This window comes from Papaver somniferum, chromosome 8 (assembly GCF_003573695.1).
Source record: "Papaver somniferum cultivar HN1 chromosome 8, ASM357369v1, whole genome shotgun sequence".
NCBI lineage: Eukaryota > Viridiplantae > Streptophyta > Magnoliopsida > Ranunculales > Papaveraceae > Papaver > Papaver somniferum.
In genome coordinates, this window is record NC_039365.1 from 39,493,733 (window position 1) to 39,508,973 (window position 15,241).

A 15,241-nucleotide genomic window follows, 5' to 3' on the forward strand; every position below is an offset into this window, starting at 1 on the left:
TGTCTCTTTAACCAACATATTAATCGGCATAATAATAACTTAACGCTACAGACACAAAGAGAATGTGCGAAGCAAACAGGGGATTGTTTTTCTCATTCCTTAAATTTTTGTTACAGTCTACGAACCCCGGTGGGGTATTTATATAGTTAGCGTATAGGGGATAAATATCACCCCATACAGATGTACATCAACATGTTAATGACACATATATGCACTATGTGTCAATTGTGTACTAAAGTTGTGGGGCCCACATAAATGTGGTCAGCCACACATCTGACAGCGGACAATCTATAACCCTCGTTGAGTTGTTGAGATGTGGCTAATACTTGCTCTTTCATTTTCAACTAGGAAGTAACACGTGCTTTGCACCGGGTGATTACAATTCTATGCTTGCGTTGGTTTTGTTAATAAGGTGTGCTGAATATGACAGCCGTTATATAGCCCACCGAAGAAAAAACTATACAAATACAGACCAACTCAAGGCCTTTGGCTCTAATGATGACATACTTTACATCCTATGGCCATCAGTTAAGGGAGGAGCACCGCCCTCTTACCCCACATGAACTGCCAGCTATCCCATGATACAATCAATAAACTGAATGTCTTTCGAAAATGACCATATAAGGTTCACAAATGATGTGGGACTGGGATGATGCCTTCACCATGACAAATCTGCTTGTACATGTGCATGGCATGCCGACAATTCCTTTCCGACACTACCAGGGTCCCCTTTTCCTTCCAAAGACCAGGAGGTTGTAGAAATTTTCCGTTGAAGATATTTTTTGTATGGCATAGCTTAGGTTGATCTGCACATCATACATAGTGATTAATTAACAGCAAAATACCCATCTTTAAAATAAAATTGGTTACAATTTTTTGTTCAGATTTATCCGTGTTAGGAAAAATTCATTGAAATATGATTAATTAATGATGTAAAACTAAAACTAAAAGTGGTGCATGAAACTGATATTGCATAGTTATGCCGGCAGTTGCATTGGGTAAGTGAAACAAAAACACAATGCAAAGAAGGAAACTCTTAAAGGTAAGTTGATGCCGAGGAAAGTATGCAGTTTTTTTTTCATCCCAATTCCGACAAAAAATAGTAAATGTTGAATAAGTGACCACAATACCGTGTAATTATAGTAATGGTACAGTGTATGCTAATGTTTAAGTGTGCATGCAAGGAAAAAGAAAATTTAAAGTAAACCGACTGCTTATAGATTTGTAATTATAACAAACAAATTTTAATGTATCAGATTTTTACATACCTTTAGATAAGTCAACCAAGGCATCGTTGAGCTTTGTTTCTGAATCCATTAACCTGCCACAATTTTTTTTTTTTTACTATTGATCCTTTGATATGAAAAAAACTAAACTACAGTTCTGCAAAAACAAATCAGCGCACACGATTTAAGCACATTGAGAAGAAAAAAAAATCCTAAGATTAAACCTGTGCTTCTAACCGGGAATAATATAGTTAAATTCAAGTTAGGCTCACAATTAGTTCAATATCTGAGCCAGTACTCAGTTGTCATAACTTAGCAACATCAAGTTAGCATTTTTGATCTTAATTTTATTATTCCCTTACCATAAACAACTAAGATTGGCCAACAACAATAAAAGCAATATCAAAATGGATAGCCAGATTATCAGACTGAATATGATTGAGTGGGGTCTTTCTTAGTTGGATTTTCTGGTACCCATAAAAGTAGCTTTCGAATCTATGGTTGATAACCCGTTTGCACTGGGATACATCTCTTTGCAACTGCAATATTTAGATGGCATATTCGTACTGGGTAACATCTCTTGCAACTTACAGGGAGTTCATGAGATGTAATCATCTTTAAGGAATCTCAGAAGTTTAATTTACATATGTTTGTTACCTGTGTATCCAAATACATCTAATCCTTAGCGTAGACGTCGACTAAAATTGACTTTGTGTGCAGAATCTAGAATCAGTTGCTTTTGTATGTCCACCTAAAATTTAAAGTAAGATATACACACATAAACAACGTCGTTAGAGCAAACAAATAAGAAATATAAAAAAACATCAAAGGACTAAGACGGCACAGTCTAATTCGTCCCTTGTACATTGCACTTACAATACTGAAGTTTGCACTTTGACTAAAACCATAAACATTCAAAGACATGACAGGCAGTTTTAAGTATGTTCTTTCATTTTTCGGGTGAATAATTCTGAATGACATTGTAAATTAATTCCCATATGAAGGAGCCGAGATACGAAGAACTGGTTGTTATATCCGGACTAAACCATTGATTTAGTATTGATTTGTTGAGTTAGGGTTTAAGGCACCATGAAAAGATTGCTAACTAAAAGAAAATTGTTTAACTTGAGGAAGTTGTGCATCTACCTTATTTACAGAAGCTCAGAAATATCCACTCTATCATATGGTATGGAAAACAATTGAGCAGTTTTCTTGGCAACTACCCTCTATTTTAGACTGAGGAAAGCTTTTTTTTTAATGCCATTAGTTCTGCCACCTGCAAGCTGCGATACATCAACCAAAAAACACAATCAATCAGTTTGAAACAAAATCTGAAAAGAGCAATTCAGAACTAAATGATTAGTCATTCGTACACCGTTATAGTTAAATAGTTGAAACAACCGATCAATCACCACTGCCATATCTTAATTAGCTCAAAAAAACATCACTAATTATTGGAACTTCTATGGGATTGTATATTTCACAAATAATGAACTGAAAATCAATGAGCTCAAACTTCCTGTGTGATATGAATCCAGGTGTAACCTAATGACAAAAAAAAATCGAGATTTTCATACTACCCAAATTAGTAAGCTCATGGCAGACATTCGATAAATCAAAATTAGCAACAATTATTTAAGAATACGGCGTACCTTGAATTTAAGACTCCCAACTTGATTTAAGCTCATGACCAAGCTCCAATCGTTGCTCAAAAGCCAACTCTCCCACTGTAATTCCAGAAAAAGTAACCATTCCCAAAAGTATGAAATGATTCAGGACAAATGACAATCACCATGTATCAATATCTCATGTATGAATCATGAAAAATCCCCACCAAAAGAAATTTGCAAGCGAACAAACTTGGTACCTGCATAATCAAACCATTTCAACATACCAAGAACAATAGCAGATTGAGTCATTATGCTACAATGACCACCCCAAAAAAATACCCTTGAAATTCAATTTTATATTTGAATTGATGATTCCAAGATGGATGTACAGACTATACTGCTGCATAGTATTATAGGATTTCTTGAACAAATTCTTCTTTGATGTTGGCTTATGCGGAGGTAGCTTTCCGTGGAATGAAAATGACCAAACATTACATGAACAAATTTAGGTATAGAAAAGCAAAGGGACGTACCTCGTGACAAATTCTCCTCTTGAAACACTCTAAGATTTCTTGCCATTATAACGCGTGTATTTTTGCTCAAACTGGGTTTTTCTACGGAAATAGAAAATGAACATAGTAAGGGTTCTAATTACTGCAAAAAAAAACACACCAAAATTCCATTCAACAAAAATCATTATCCTAATTTTAACCTCAATTTTTTCAATTCAAAAAGCCAAAACCCTAATTTTATGTAGTAAGCTACTTAATGTGATTGTTCAATCAGTAGAACATCCGCTTGCGCAGAAAAGGAATTAGATTCTGAGTAGGGGGAATTTGAGACGATTCAAAAGAAGGAATTTTTCAGAAAGGTTATGAAGTATGAACAGTAGACGTGCAGTTAGTTTCTTCGGTGAAAACTGAAAAGGTGGTGAACATAGAAGTGAGAATAGCTGTGGTGGACGGTTTCTTGTTGGTGTAACTGTGGTGTAAACGCATTTTTAGTCTTAGATATGTGGGGAAAGAATGAATAAGAGAGTTTCATATTGCAGTACTCTCACCGGAGCAATCTACATCAGTTTTCCGTGGGGCCAGGATGAATTAGATTCAAGTTTTGATTTTCAATTAACATCTAAGAGCAACTGCAGTGGTGCGATCAAAACCAAAGATCAAAGATCAAAAAAAAGACCAAAATTTGGGTTTAGTCCGTGGTGTGACGCAACGGTACATGATTAAAATTTCGTCAGGCGGATTTTAAAAGTCCGCCCCATCCTTTATAAATTTTAACAGGCGGACTTTAAAAGTCCGCCCCTCTCTTTGTAAATTTTAACAGGCGGACTTTAAAAGTCCGCCTCATTCTTTTTTTTTTTTTTATTTAATTAAAATTTCATCGGGCGTAATTTAAATCTCCGCCCGTTAACAAGCGTACTTTAAATTTACGCCCAGCAACAAGCGTACTTTAAATTTACGCCCGACTATATTAGAATTTGGGATTTGGTCGCGACCATATTTGATCTGAAATTTGATCTTTGGTCCAAATTTGATCTTTATTCCGTCCCACTGTGTTACGATCTCATCCCATAAATTTGGTTATACTCGCCCACTGTGGATGCTCTAATTAGATTAGATAGATTAGATGTAGATATTGACTATCGTCTCGTTTATTAGCTTATAATAGGTCCTTTTTTGTTGTTGCCGTCCAATTGGGTGCCAAATCAATAATTATCTTTTGTACTACTTTTTTTGGAGAGAGAAAATCTCATAAACGTTGTCTATAATTTGATTCAGTGGAACACCAGTTACTGCTTTTATTTTTGAGGTAAAGCACCTTTTAGATTGGAAATCGTTTGTATATGCCAACATCTTAAAATGAATGTTTCTGGTCAAAGCCTGACACGGATTTTTCCTAAAGGTGAAATCTTTCGCTGACTTTGGACTTTTTTTTTATCCGAAAACACCATTTCATTGACCAAGGAAAATTTACATGACTTAAAGTGACAGATTGTTGTTCTGTCCAGATAAGTTTCATGAATTCCTCTGGAACGCTACAAGTATAGTCAAAGAGGTTCTATCACTTCTAGCAGTTTTAGCTATACTATGAGCCACATTATTAGCCGTTCTTTTTACATGATTTACAACAAAACAAGGAGTATTCGGCAGCAACTTCTTAATTTCATCTACGATCCCTTGATTCATCCAATGTACTGAAGAAATTGACTGCCTGATAGAGTTGATTATGTTCAAGTTATCACTTTCCAAAATAACATTGTTAAGACTGTAATCTCTAGCCCACAAGATCGCTTCTTTCATGGCTAGACATTCGGCTTGCTCAGAATCTATTCCTTCATGGAAGTATCTTCCCCTTATGGCGTAGCTTTGTCCTGTGAAATCACGAATTATCAGTCCAACAGAAAATTCAGACGTATCAGAATTAAATGATGCATCCATATTAAGTTTAAACTTGTTTGGAGGAGGAGGGGACCAAGTCTGAACTACATTCCTCTTCTTCTCAGTGACATCTAACCCAGGTTGTTGAATCATAATATTAATAGAATGAACTGTAAAATAAACATTTTGGTTTTTATTTTGAAAAACCTTAGAGTATCTATTCTTCCAAAGAAACCATGCAGTCATCATAAGTGTAGAAATCCAATTGTTGTAATCTTCTCGAGAGGAATTCGTGTTATCATGGAACCAACTTGTAATCCAATCAACCACATCAATATTTTGATTAAGCACAGCAGACACATTAATGTTCATAGCTAACCACGCAGCTCTAGAGTGATCACATTGAAGTAACAAATGTGTTTAAGATTCATCAGCTTGGAAACATCTAAGGCAAAGAGTGTCTATCTTCTGATTATAGCTATGTAACTTAAGATTTATAGGGACAATTCTCCTAAGACACTTCCATATAAACAACTTTACTTTATGGGGTACTCTGTATTTCCACAACTTCCTCCAATTCACATTTGTGTCAGCTGCATGAATCAGGGTAGAACCATTTTCGAGTTTAGTTAAAGCCTTATAAGTAGATTTGACAAAAAATACATCTGATCTGCTTGGTCCAAAAATAAGTTTATCCTGACCATCTTGAGCAAGATACATTTTAAGAATAAGTTGAGTTATATCAGGAGTCAAAAAGTCATTGACTAATTGTACGTTCCATCTTCTTGGGTTCTCTAACATTAAATCAGAGACAAACACAATGGTGGCCGGTTCTCTAAAGGTGTCATTTGGAACAGGAGGAGAGTCTAACCCTATTAACCATTTATCACCCCAAACATTGATATTTCTTCCATTTTTAACTTCCCACCTGTTAAACTGTTTCACATAAAAAAGACCTAATTCAACACCAGTCCATATCCATGAAGAATTGGAAGGAGAATCCTGTAACAGATGAAAGCTAGTATATGGAGAATATTTGGCCTTCATAACTTGAGTACAAAGTTTACTCTCTTCTGTACATAATCTCCAAGCTAGTTTTATCAGTAAAGCTTTATTAAACCTTTCAAGATTCCTGAAAGACAAACCACCTTCATCTAACGGGTAACACGGGGAAGACCAAGAGACCATATTCAGACCATGATTAGATTTGTGACCCCACCAAAATTTTCTGTGGGCTGAATCTAACTTAGATAGAACATTTTTAGGTAATCTAAAATTGCTCATATAATGGATAGGTATAGAGTTAAGAACTGCTTTTACCAGTGTCGAACGAGCTGCCTGATTAAGTGTTTTAAAACACTATCCTTGAAAACGATGTTCATAAGCATCTTGTATAGACCCAAACGAACTAGATTTAGACTTACCCAGCAGAATAGGCAGACCTAAGTACTTATCTGAGGAGCAAAGTTGTTTAACACCAAGAGTATTTCTGATATTAATCTTAGCCTTTTCAGATAAGTCACCAGTAATGAAAGATGATGACTTTGGACTTGCCTTCTTAGATGTTATATACAGTCTAGAAAATTCGCAATTTGTTGTGAGGAAGAGAAGAGTCGAAGAGAGAAATAAGGTTATCTATCTTATCTACAATGTACTAGTACTATTAAGGTTTTAATAACAGAAGGTTAGGATTAAAAATGGTGTATATTTAGCGGGTTTTTTTGGGCGGGTTCAGACGGATTTTAGTAATACCAAACTTGCACCTATAAATAGCGGGTTTTTATTTTCATAACCAACCCCGCACCCATAACGTGCGGGTTCAGATTAAAAACCCACGGATTTAGCGGGTACAGACAGGTTCGAGTAACGTGGGCGGGTCTTGTGCAGCTCTAATTAGATGATAGAGTCCACCATAAAGGTGACGATCACAACAGTAAGCTGATAGAACCCATTATAACAAGGTTAAAAAAACTTGTTTGACATATCAGGTGACGTGGCAAATGAGTTGTGTCATTATGGGACAACCACTAAGCGATAGAACTTCTAGCGAACGAGATAGATAATATCGTCAGCTCTATTTTGCCAGTGATAAAGTCTCTATTGCTAGCACTACCTAGAATATCGCTCGATGTTGAGTCTAGTGACAACGACTAGATCTTTGTCGCCTATAAATAGATAATTTTCAAACTAAAAAATCACACTAAAATTTTCTCTATTTTTGTCTTTCCCAATTTCTCTATTTCTTAATCTAATATTTTTTTCTTTCAAATTTTCCCAAATGACACAATTTCAAACCCAACTTGATTCGGCAACACAATTTGATTTTTTTCGGAGTAGTGCTTGAAGGTGTCATTAAGATGATATGTGATATTTATAAAGAAATAGGTGAAAACCAAAGAAGTTTTGAATATTAACCAAGTCTAAACTGCAATTAAGAAAATGCAAAGAAAAGTTCAAGGCAAGGAAAATCAGAGAAAAACAAATTTGAAGATAAACAAAGAAAACTCTATTCATGAGCGCATTGATTGGAAGTTGAGTGATATGAAGAAGATGAACAAAACTTTATTCATGAGCCCATTGATTGGAAGTTGAGTGATATGAAGAGGATAAACAAGAGGATGAACATTGTCCCAATTTTTTTTTATTGTCCAGTTTTGTGTCTCGCAAAATGACTACTAATGATTAATTCGAAGTGTTAATGAATTTGAAAATTTGGACTCGTATTATTGAAAATTAAGCTTGATTATATTCTTAATTCAATCTAACATTTTAATTAGAGTTACAATTTAACTTAAGCTAAAGTTGGACAAGTATTAAAACCTAATACTTAAACTTAAGTTGAAAATTAAGAAATTAAAACATAAATATTAGATTATATTTGGGCATCCCTCTTAAAACTTCGAAACAACTTCCGAATTGAAAGTCTTTTCCGTTGATGTGATGATATTCCACACAACACCTTTGTTCAAGTTTCATCATGGTTTCACCATCCCTCGTGTTTGGACCCGCTTGCTGAAGTAAAACAACATACTTAATTAGTTATTTATTCATTACAATGAAGCGATGACACAACTCTGAAACATCACGATTGTTTTTAAAAATTGAAGGATATGTTAAAGTTTAAACCTTAAGGAGGTCTACTACCTACAAACCCAGGTAGCTAGGAAAAGAAAGAGAAAAATCCCCCCAAAATATCCTTGAAATTTTCCAAATATCCTTTCCCAAAATGTTTTGGGATAGAATGCATTTGCGAAGATAGTCTCAGTAAAAAAGCATAATTCCTGCAAATGCACTCATCTCCCTCAGTAATAAATTTTGGTAATCGCCTCCTAATTTGACTTTGCACATTGGCTCGATTACCAGCTCTTCATTTTCAGCAGCATGTTGGTTTTCTATGAACTCAACCGTGCTCATGTTATCAGCCATGCTCTTTGAAAAATTTGAAGAATGATGAAAAATATTAGAGACTGAGAAATTCTAGAGAGATTGATAAATTATAGAGAGATCTAGAAATTAAGTATGAGTTGAAATGAGTTTGAAATTTTTTCCTCGCTAGCTCGTTGGTCTGTGCAGCGCTAACGATAGTCCAACTTTCGCTCGCTGAATAGATCATCGCTCATCAGTTCCTTATCCAACGACTACAATCTCATTTCAACTCATACCAGAATTTCTAAATCTCATTAGTATTTCTCAATCTCTCATTATTCTTCTAACCTAAAACAAGATAAACTAGTCATATTTTATCTATACTTCTTAATTTCTTGTAGTCTTTCTCGCGCTCGACGGTTTGATCATTGCTCATTAGTTCCTCATCCAACGACCAAAAGTTTTCCCTTATAAATACTCAACTTCAAGTTCATTTCAACTCATACTAAAATTTATAAATCTCTCACTATTATTCTAACTTAAAACAAGATAAACTAGTCACATCTTCTCTGTACTTCTTAATTTCTTAAAAAGTGGATTCTCAATCTCAACCTCAGAGCAAAGGTAAAAAAAAAAGAAAATATTAGGGTGCAAAATTCACCATAATTGAATATGAATGTATTTGTCATAATTATGTTTATTTTTCCCAATATTGTATCGGCAGTGCATGAAAACATGATGATAAGGTAGTAGACTAAACAACAAGCTGGATTTAAGAACCCCAACAGGTGATGATGGTAGGGATTAGGAGTTCGATGTAGTAGTACCTTTAAATAATTGGAACCCAACATGTGATGATGATAGGCATTAGGAGTTCGATGTAGTAGTACCTTTAAATGATTGATGTATTAATTTGAAATGCTGTTGACTAAATATTAATTTGAAATAAAAAGTTATTTACTTTGAAATGTTGTTGCTACCTACTTAATAAGTTTTACTTAATTATAATACAACATTAACATCATTACGCTGTATGTGTTAGAGCAATGCTCGGTTGAACCCACAAGTTTTGTCATCTCAAGCTTGTTTTCAATATTAGTTGATCAAAACTATATATTGATTTATATTAAGTCAGATCTCAGACTATGTTAGAATTTGGTGGTTGAGTATTGGACATCGCCCTTGAAGACCGAAGATCGACGAAGTCATTTGGAGAACTTCTTTTATGAAGTAGGTGAAGACCGAACCATTCTATTTTACTCACTATCTTACCATTCTATCGTTTGGGACTATGTCGTACGAATTCTAATAGATTTATCACAAAGAAGAAATTTCGAGTCAATCTTTCCTTGTTAAATATCTCGAAATATGATTTAAGCATAGATGTTCAAAACAATTTATTGTTCGAGAACTCATTTGTGGATCAATTGAAAATTGCTCTTACAAGTGATTTTTATCATTTTGGAATGTTTGAAACATCATAAGAGAGAATTCATAAGTTCTTTTTTTCTATTAGTTGTAGGTAGGCGAACCTGTTCGCAAACCATAAACATATGAGTTTCAGAAATACGGTGAAGGTTGGCGAACCAGTTCCCAAACCGCAAGTTCAGTTTGGAATAATTCACGAACTCGGTTCCCAAACCCAGATTCAATGTCTCGCTTATATTTGATTCAATCCTTCCACTGTAGATCATTCTTCTCTACTTATCCAGAAAATAGTTTCTAGAATTACTGTTCAATTTGTGTATGTGGCTGAAATTATTATAACTGGGAAATCAAAATCTTGTTGTCAAGAGCTCATTTCTCAACTTCAACCTCATTTTCCTATGAAAAAATTTGGGTGCTTTTCATTAATTCCCAGGTCTTGAAGTACAAAGAAATGAAAATGACTTTTTCCTATCTCAAACCAAATATGCTTTTGATTTGTTAGACAACTTTGACATGGTTAATGCTAAGCCTCGCTATTATGTAGTTATTGCTCATTCCAAAATTCCAACTGCTTTAGGTGCATTGGTTGCAAATATAACTTCTTACAGGTCTCTAGTGGGTGCTCTATAATATCTTACTTGGTAAAAACCTGAAATCATGTGTATCAAGTCCGCCAACATATACAGACTCCCTCATCATATCACCCTATTTCATCTAAAGGAATCTGTTAGAGCATAGCTCGGTCGAACCCACCAAGCATTGGTATGTCAAGTTTGAAAAAACGGGGGTATAACAACCGCACCCAATATTTCGCTTAGCAATCTGTATGGACAAACTCCAATATACTTTTTATGAGAATCAACTAGACAGTCAGACTCAATCAATAAAAATATATATCAAAGAGTTTATATCTCAATCTCTCGATTTAATCTTACTCAAGCAAACTGCGAGTCTCGATTAAAGAGAGATAGACTTGGATGGTACCAAAGACCAATCTCCAAGGATCAATCAATATCAATCAACAACCGTTAGGTCGGACTATCCAATTGATTGATCTAGTGCACAACCTGTATTATTTCTATTATATAAACAAATATAATGCGGAAAAGAAATAACACAGACACCAGAAGTTTTGTTAATGAGGAAACCGCAATTGCAGAAAAACCCCGGGACCTAGTCCAGATTGAATACACCCTGTATTAACCTCTACAGACACTAGCCTACTCCAAGCTAACTTCGGACTGGACTGTAGTTGAACCCCAATCAGTCTCCCACTGATCCAAGGTACAGTTGCGCACTTACGCCTCTGATCCCAGCAGGATACTACACACTTGATTCCCTTAGCTGATCTCACCCACAACTAAGAGTTGCTACGACCCAAAATCGCAGGATTTAATAATAAACAAATCTGTCTCCCACAGAAAAGTCTATCAAAGGATAAATCTGTCTCCCACAGAAAAACCCTAAAGTTTTTGTTTCGTCTTTTGATATATAATCAAGGTGAACAGAAACCAATTGATAATCCGGTCTTATATTCCCGAAGAACAGCCTAGATTAATCAATCACCTCACAACAATCTTAATCGTATGGTAGTGAAACAAGACGTCGTGGAATCACAAACGATGACACGAAGATGTTTGTGGTTACTTTTATATCTTGCCTATCGGAGAACTCTCACGATCTCAAGCCAATCAATATGATTGTACTCGTACGATAGAAGATTCAAGATCAGATCACACAACTACGATAAAAGTAGTGCCGGTCTGGCTTCAAAATCCCAATGAAGTCTTTAAGTCGTTAACCCGGTTTGAGAAAATAAAACCAGAGGGTTAAAGGAGAATCGACTCTAGCTTACAGACTAGTATCACACAGACGTGTGGGGATTAGTTTGTAGAGTTGCTAGATGTCCCCTTATATAGTCTTTCAAATCAGGGTTTCGCCTTGCTCACAAAGCAAACGCTATCCACCGTTAGATGAAAACTTGATTTAGATTCAAGCTAATATATCTCAACCGTTAGATCGAAATATTATCTTGTCATACACAAATGAACTGCACGCTTCTAGGTTTGTAAACCGTACCCAAACGTGTGCATTTTTGGTTCAATAATAGTCAACCAAAAGGTTAGCCATTTGAGCATTTCATACCAACCACTTTCTTCTTCACCATAACTAGTTCAAATAACTCACATGAACTAGTTAGAGAGTTTTTCAATTGCAAGGAAATCTCATGTACTACACAAGACACAATTGAAGCAAAGATGATTTGATTCACATGAATCGGTTCATGAACTTTATAGCCACGGTTTGCAAAAGCATTCCTTAGTCTTTATGAGTTAAGTTCAGAAATCATCTTTAGATATATAACCCATACAAGTTCGCAGACTAGGTTCTCGGACTTGAAGTACTAAAAATAGTTTTCAAACTCCAACAGAAATTCTCGGATTCGAGAGCTTCGCTGGTTCGCGGACTGGGTTCGCGGACTTGGTTCACGCAACACAGTTTGATAACTCAGTAAAAATTCTCGGGTTTGAGAACTTCGGCAGTTCGCGGACTTGGCTACTAGGCGATTTCCAGCATGGGAATTATGCACATATGTGTTTCTACAACATACTTATGTCCACTATGGTTATGTAATCTAAACTCTCATTCCAATCATTGAAACATTCTTAGAGGACGTTATACAGTTGTTACACTATTTCTCGTCAAAGTAATTTTCAAGATGATCGAAACATACATGACTTGCGTCACTAGGTAAAAAAAAATATGGTCGAAGCGAAACGCTTACCAACACATATTTCGAGATATAGATAGGCGAGGTATACTCGGATCGAAATACCAAATGTGTATAATCCAAGTCTATATATATCGCATACGACTTTTTTCTCAAGAAGTAGGAGATAGAATAGATAGACTTTTGAGTGACAGATAAGTTCAAGTCTTCACATACCTTTTTGTCGAGAAGTTCCACCGGTTCCTTGAGTAGTTCTTCCACTTGTATGATGAATCGCCATGAAGTCCTTGAGTTCAACTACACTTACTATCCTAGTCCGAGACTTAGCTACAATAGACTAGAAATCAAGACTTATAGTTTTTATCACTAACATTGACAAACATGCTTGAGATAGCAACACATGCGAGTTTGACCGAGCAGTGCTCTAACAATCTCCCCCTTTGTCAATTTTAGTGACAAAACTATCAATACATATGGAATACAAAAAAGATAATGAAACTTTAGTAGCTCCTATTCCATTACTTGAAATCTTCGTCCTTCCAAGTACTCCAATGATCCCAAAGGTTGTAAGTTTAGCATCACCGTTGTTGAAGATCCATAGCTATAACAATGAGAAAACTCGAGATTCCCGATCATTGTTATACAGTGTCATAGTATTACTACACGGTGTCAAAGTCCAATTGTATCACAACTTCAACAATAATACTATGGTCATATGTATCACTCCCCCTTAGTCAATACTGCATCTCGATCATGGAAACCACTCCCCCTTACACAATGATCCGAAAACCATATGTATTTGTAGTGTGAACTACATATTCATTCTCCCCCTTTTTGTCAATAACATTGGCAAAGGTAAAAGAACGAGATCATAATGAAATTTCCACAAGAGATATTTCATGACTAAAATAAAAGACGGACATCATCTTAATTTAGATGCAATCATATAGCCGAAGCTAATAGCATTCATCAAGGAGTTTAAAGATACAAGATAACCCTTTTAAAATTCCACAGCCGCACACCCCTCAAGATATGACCATTAAGCACAAGTTCAAAAGAACTCTCCCCCATTTGATGTCATTCCCAAGGGAACAACAAGAGCGACCTTAATTTCGAGAGAAAAGAAGGATTTTTAATGGACACCAAAAACCATGATAAGTGATTTTCTATATCCAAAAACTCAATCAAATTAATCACAAGTAAGCCCATGATTAATTTAATCGAAATATGCAATCAAATTAAACACACAAGGTGATCAACTTAATTGTTTATGCTCAACATAAGTAAACTTACGGAACATATGACTACCAAAACCATTGGAAAATGATTAGGATAGCCGTTCATATACTCAACACATTAAAATTCTTATGGAATATATGAATGCTCAACTAGACTAATTATAAGAGAACCCATAATTAATCTAATTGGAATACAAACAACCAAACTAATCACGAAAGTAATCAATTTAATTGTCATTTGTTTTGCTCGACATAAGAGAAATTACGGAGCAAATAACTAAATAACCAAACAAGATGATTAATTTAGTTCACAAATGCTCAACATAACACACCTTATGGAACAACCAACCAAATTATTCAAAAATAATCAACTTAGTCGTATCGTGCTCAACAAAAGACATACTACGGAGCCTCACAGTATTTCATAAGATATGAATCAATGAAGATCAATATTGTGGAATACACAAGGATCTATTCTATTTTCAATTATTATTCGCATAACAATAATAGACTTTATCCTCGTTCACAAAAGATTTTAACCTATCTTCCATCAAAGAATTGACAATATAGGCTTAACTTTTGTGTTTGTCAAAAGTCTATTCATCTTTAAACCAATATATGAATACCGATCATGAACGACTTTACTTTTGACAAAATATGGGACAACAAAGTTCACGGACGTAAACACACAAATCCTATAAACATTGCAATATAACAAACCAAAGATTAAATATTGCAAACCATCTTCCTCCAAATAGTTTTAGAATTTAAAACCAAATAAACCTAAAAAATAATACAAGAAGATGAAAAATAATAGCTATGTGTAGTCACCGTCATCGTTATTCAAAGCACTAGTTATTCTTCCAACTAAACCAAAAAGAAGACATCCTAGGCATTGTAGATCTTCCTCAAGGCATCTACAAAATATCCTTCTCATTATTGAAAAACCCATTTATTATGGGATCATTCAATTCCTCTAGATCTTCAGAAATATCAGTTAACTCACTAAGTTCTCTTTTTAGATCACGCAGGGTATTCTCGGTTAGAGACAACCTTTGTTCGTAGTGAGTTATTTCTTCCAAAGAGGAAATGATTCGCGTTTTTAAATCATTTCTATTATTGATGAAGTCTTTCACCATGCCTGTAAGGTGATTATTATGACATATAGAAAAGAGACAGTTAGAGGAAGAACCTTATCCAATGGTTGTTGACTTCTTCTTTATCATTCGAGAGGAAGTGATTCCTTTGCACAAAT

At 35.1% G+C, this 15,241-nt stretch overlaps 1 long non-coding RNA gene across 2 annotated transcripts; it reads right to left on the reverse strand.

Annotated features, from left to right (window-relative positions):
- Window positions 1–376: 376 nt before the first annotated feature.
- On the reverse strand, window positions 377–3,775 carry LOC113304852. Of its 2 annotated transcripts, XR_003338451.1 has the most exons (7): window positions 3,549–3,775; window positions 3,370–3,450; window positions 2,879–3,093; window positions 2,373–2,509; window positions 1,884–1,977; window positions 1,269–1,321; window positions 377–806 (listed from the first exon to the last, which is right to left on the reverse strand). It is a non-coding gene; the product is annotated as an uncharacterized LOC113304852 (long non-coding RNA). The 2 variants fall into 2 exon arrangements; XR_003338452.1 differs by having other exon boundaries at window positions 2,879–2,953; window positions 3,370–3,773.
- Between the last annotated feature and the right edge of the window lie 11,466 nt (window positions 3,776–15,241).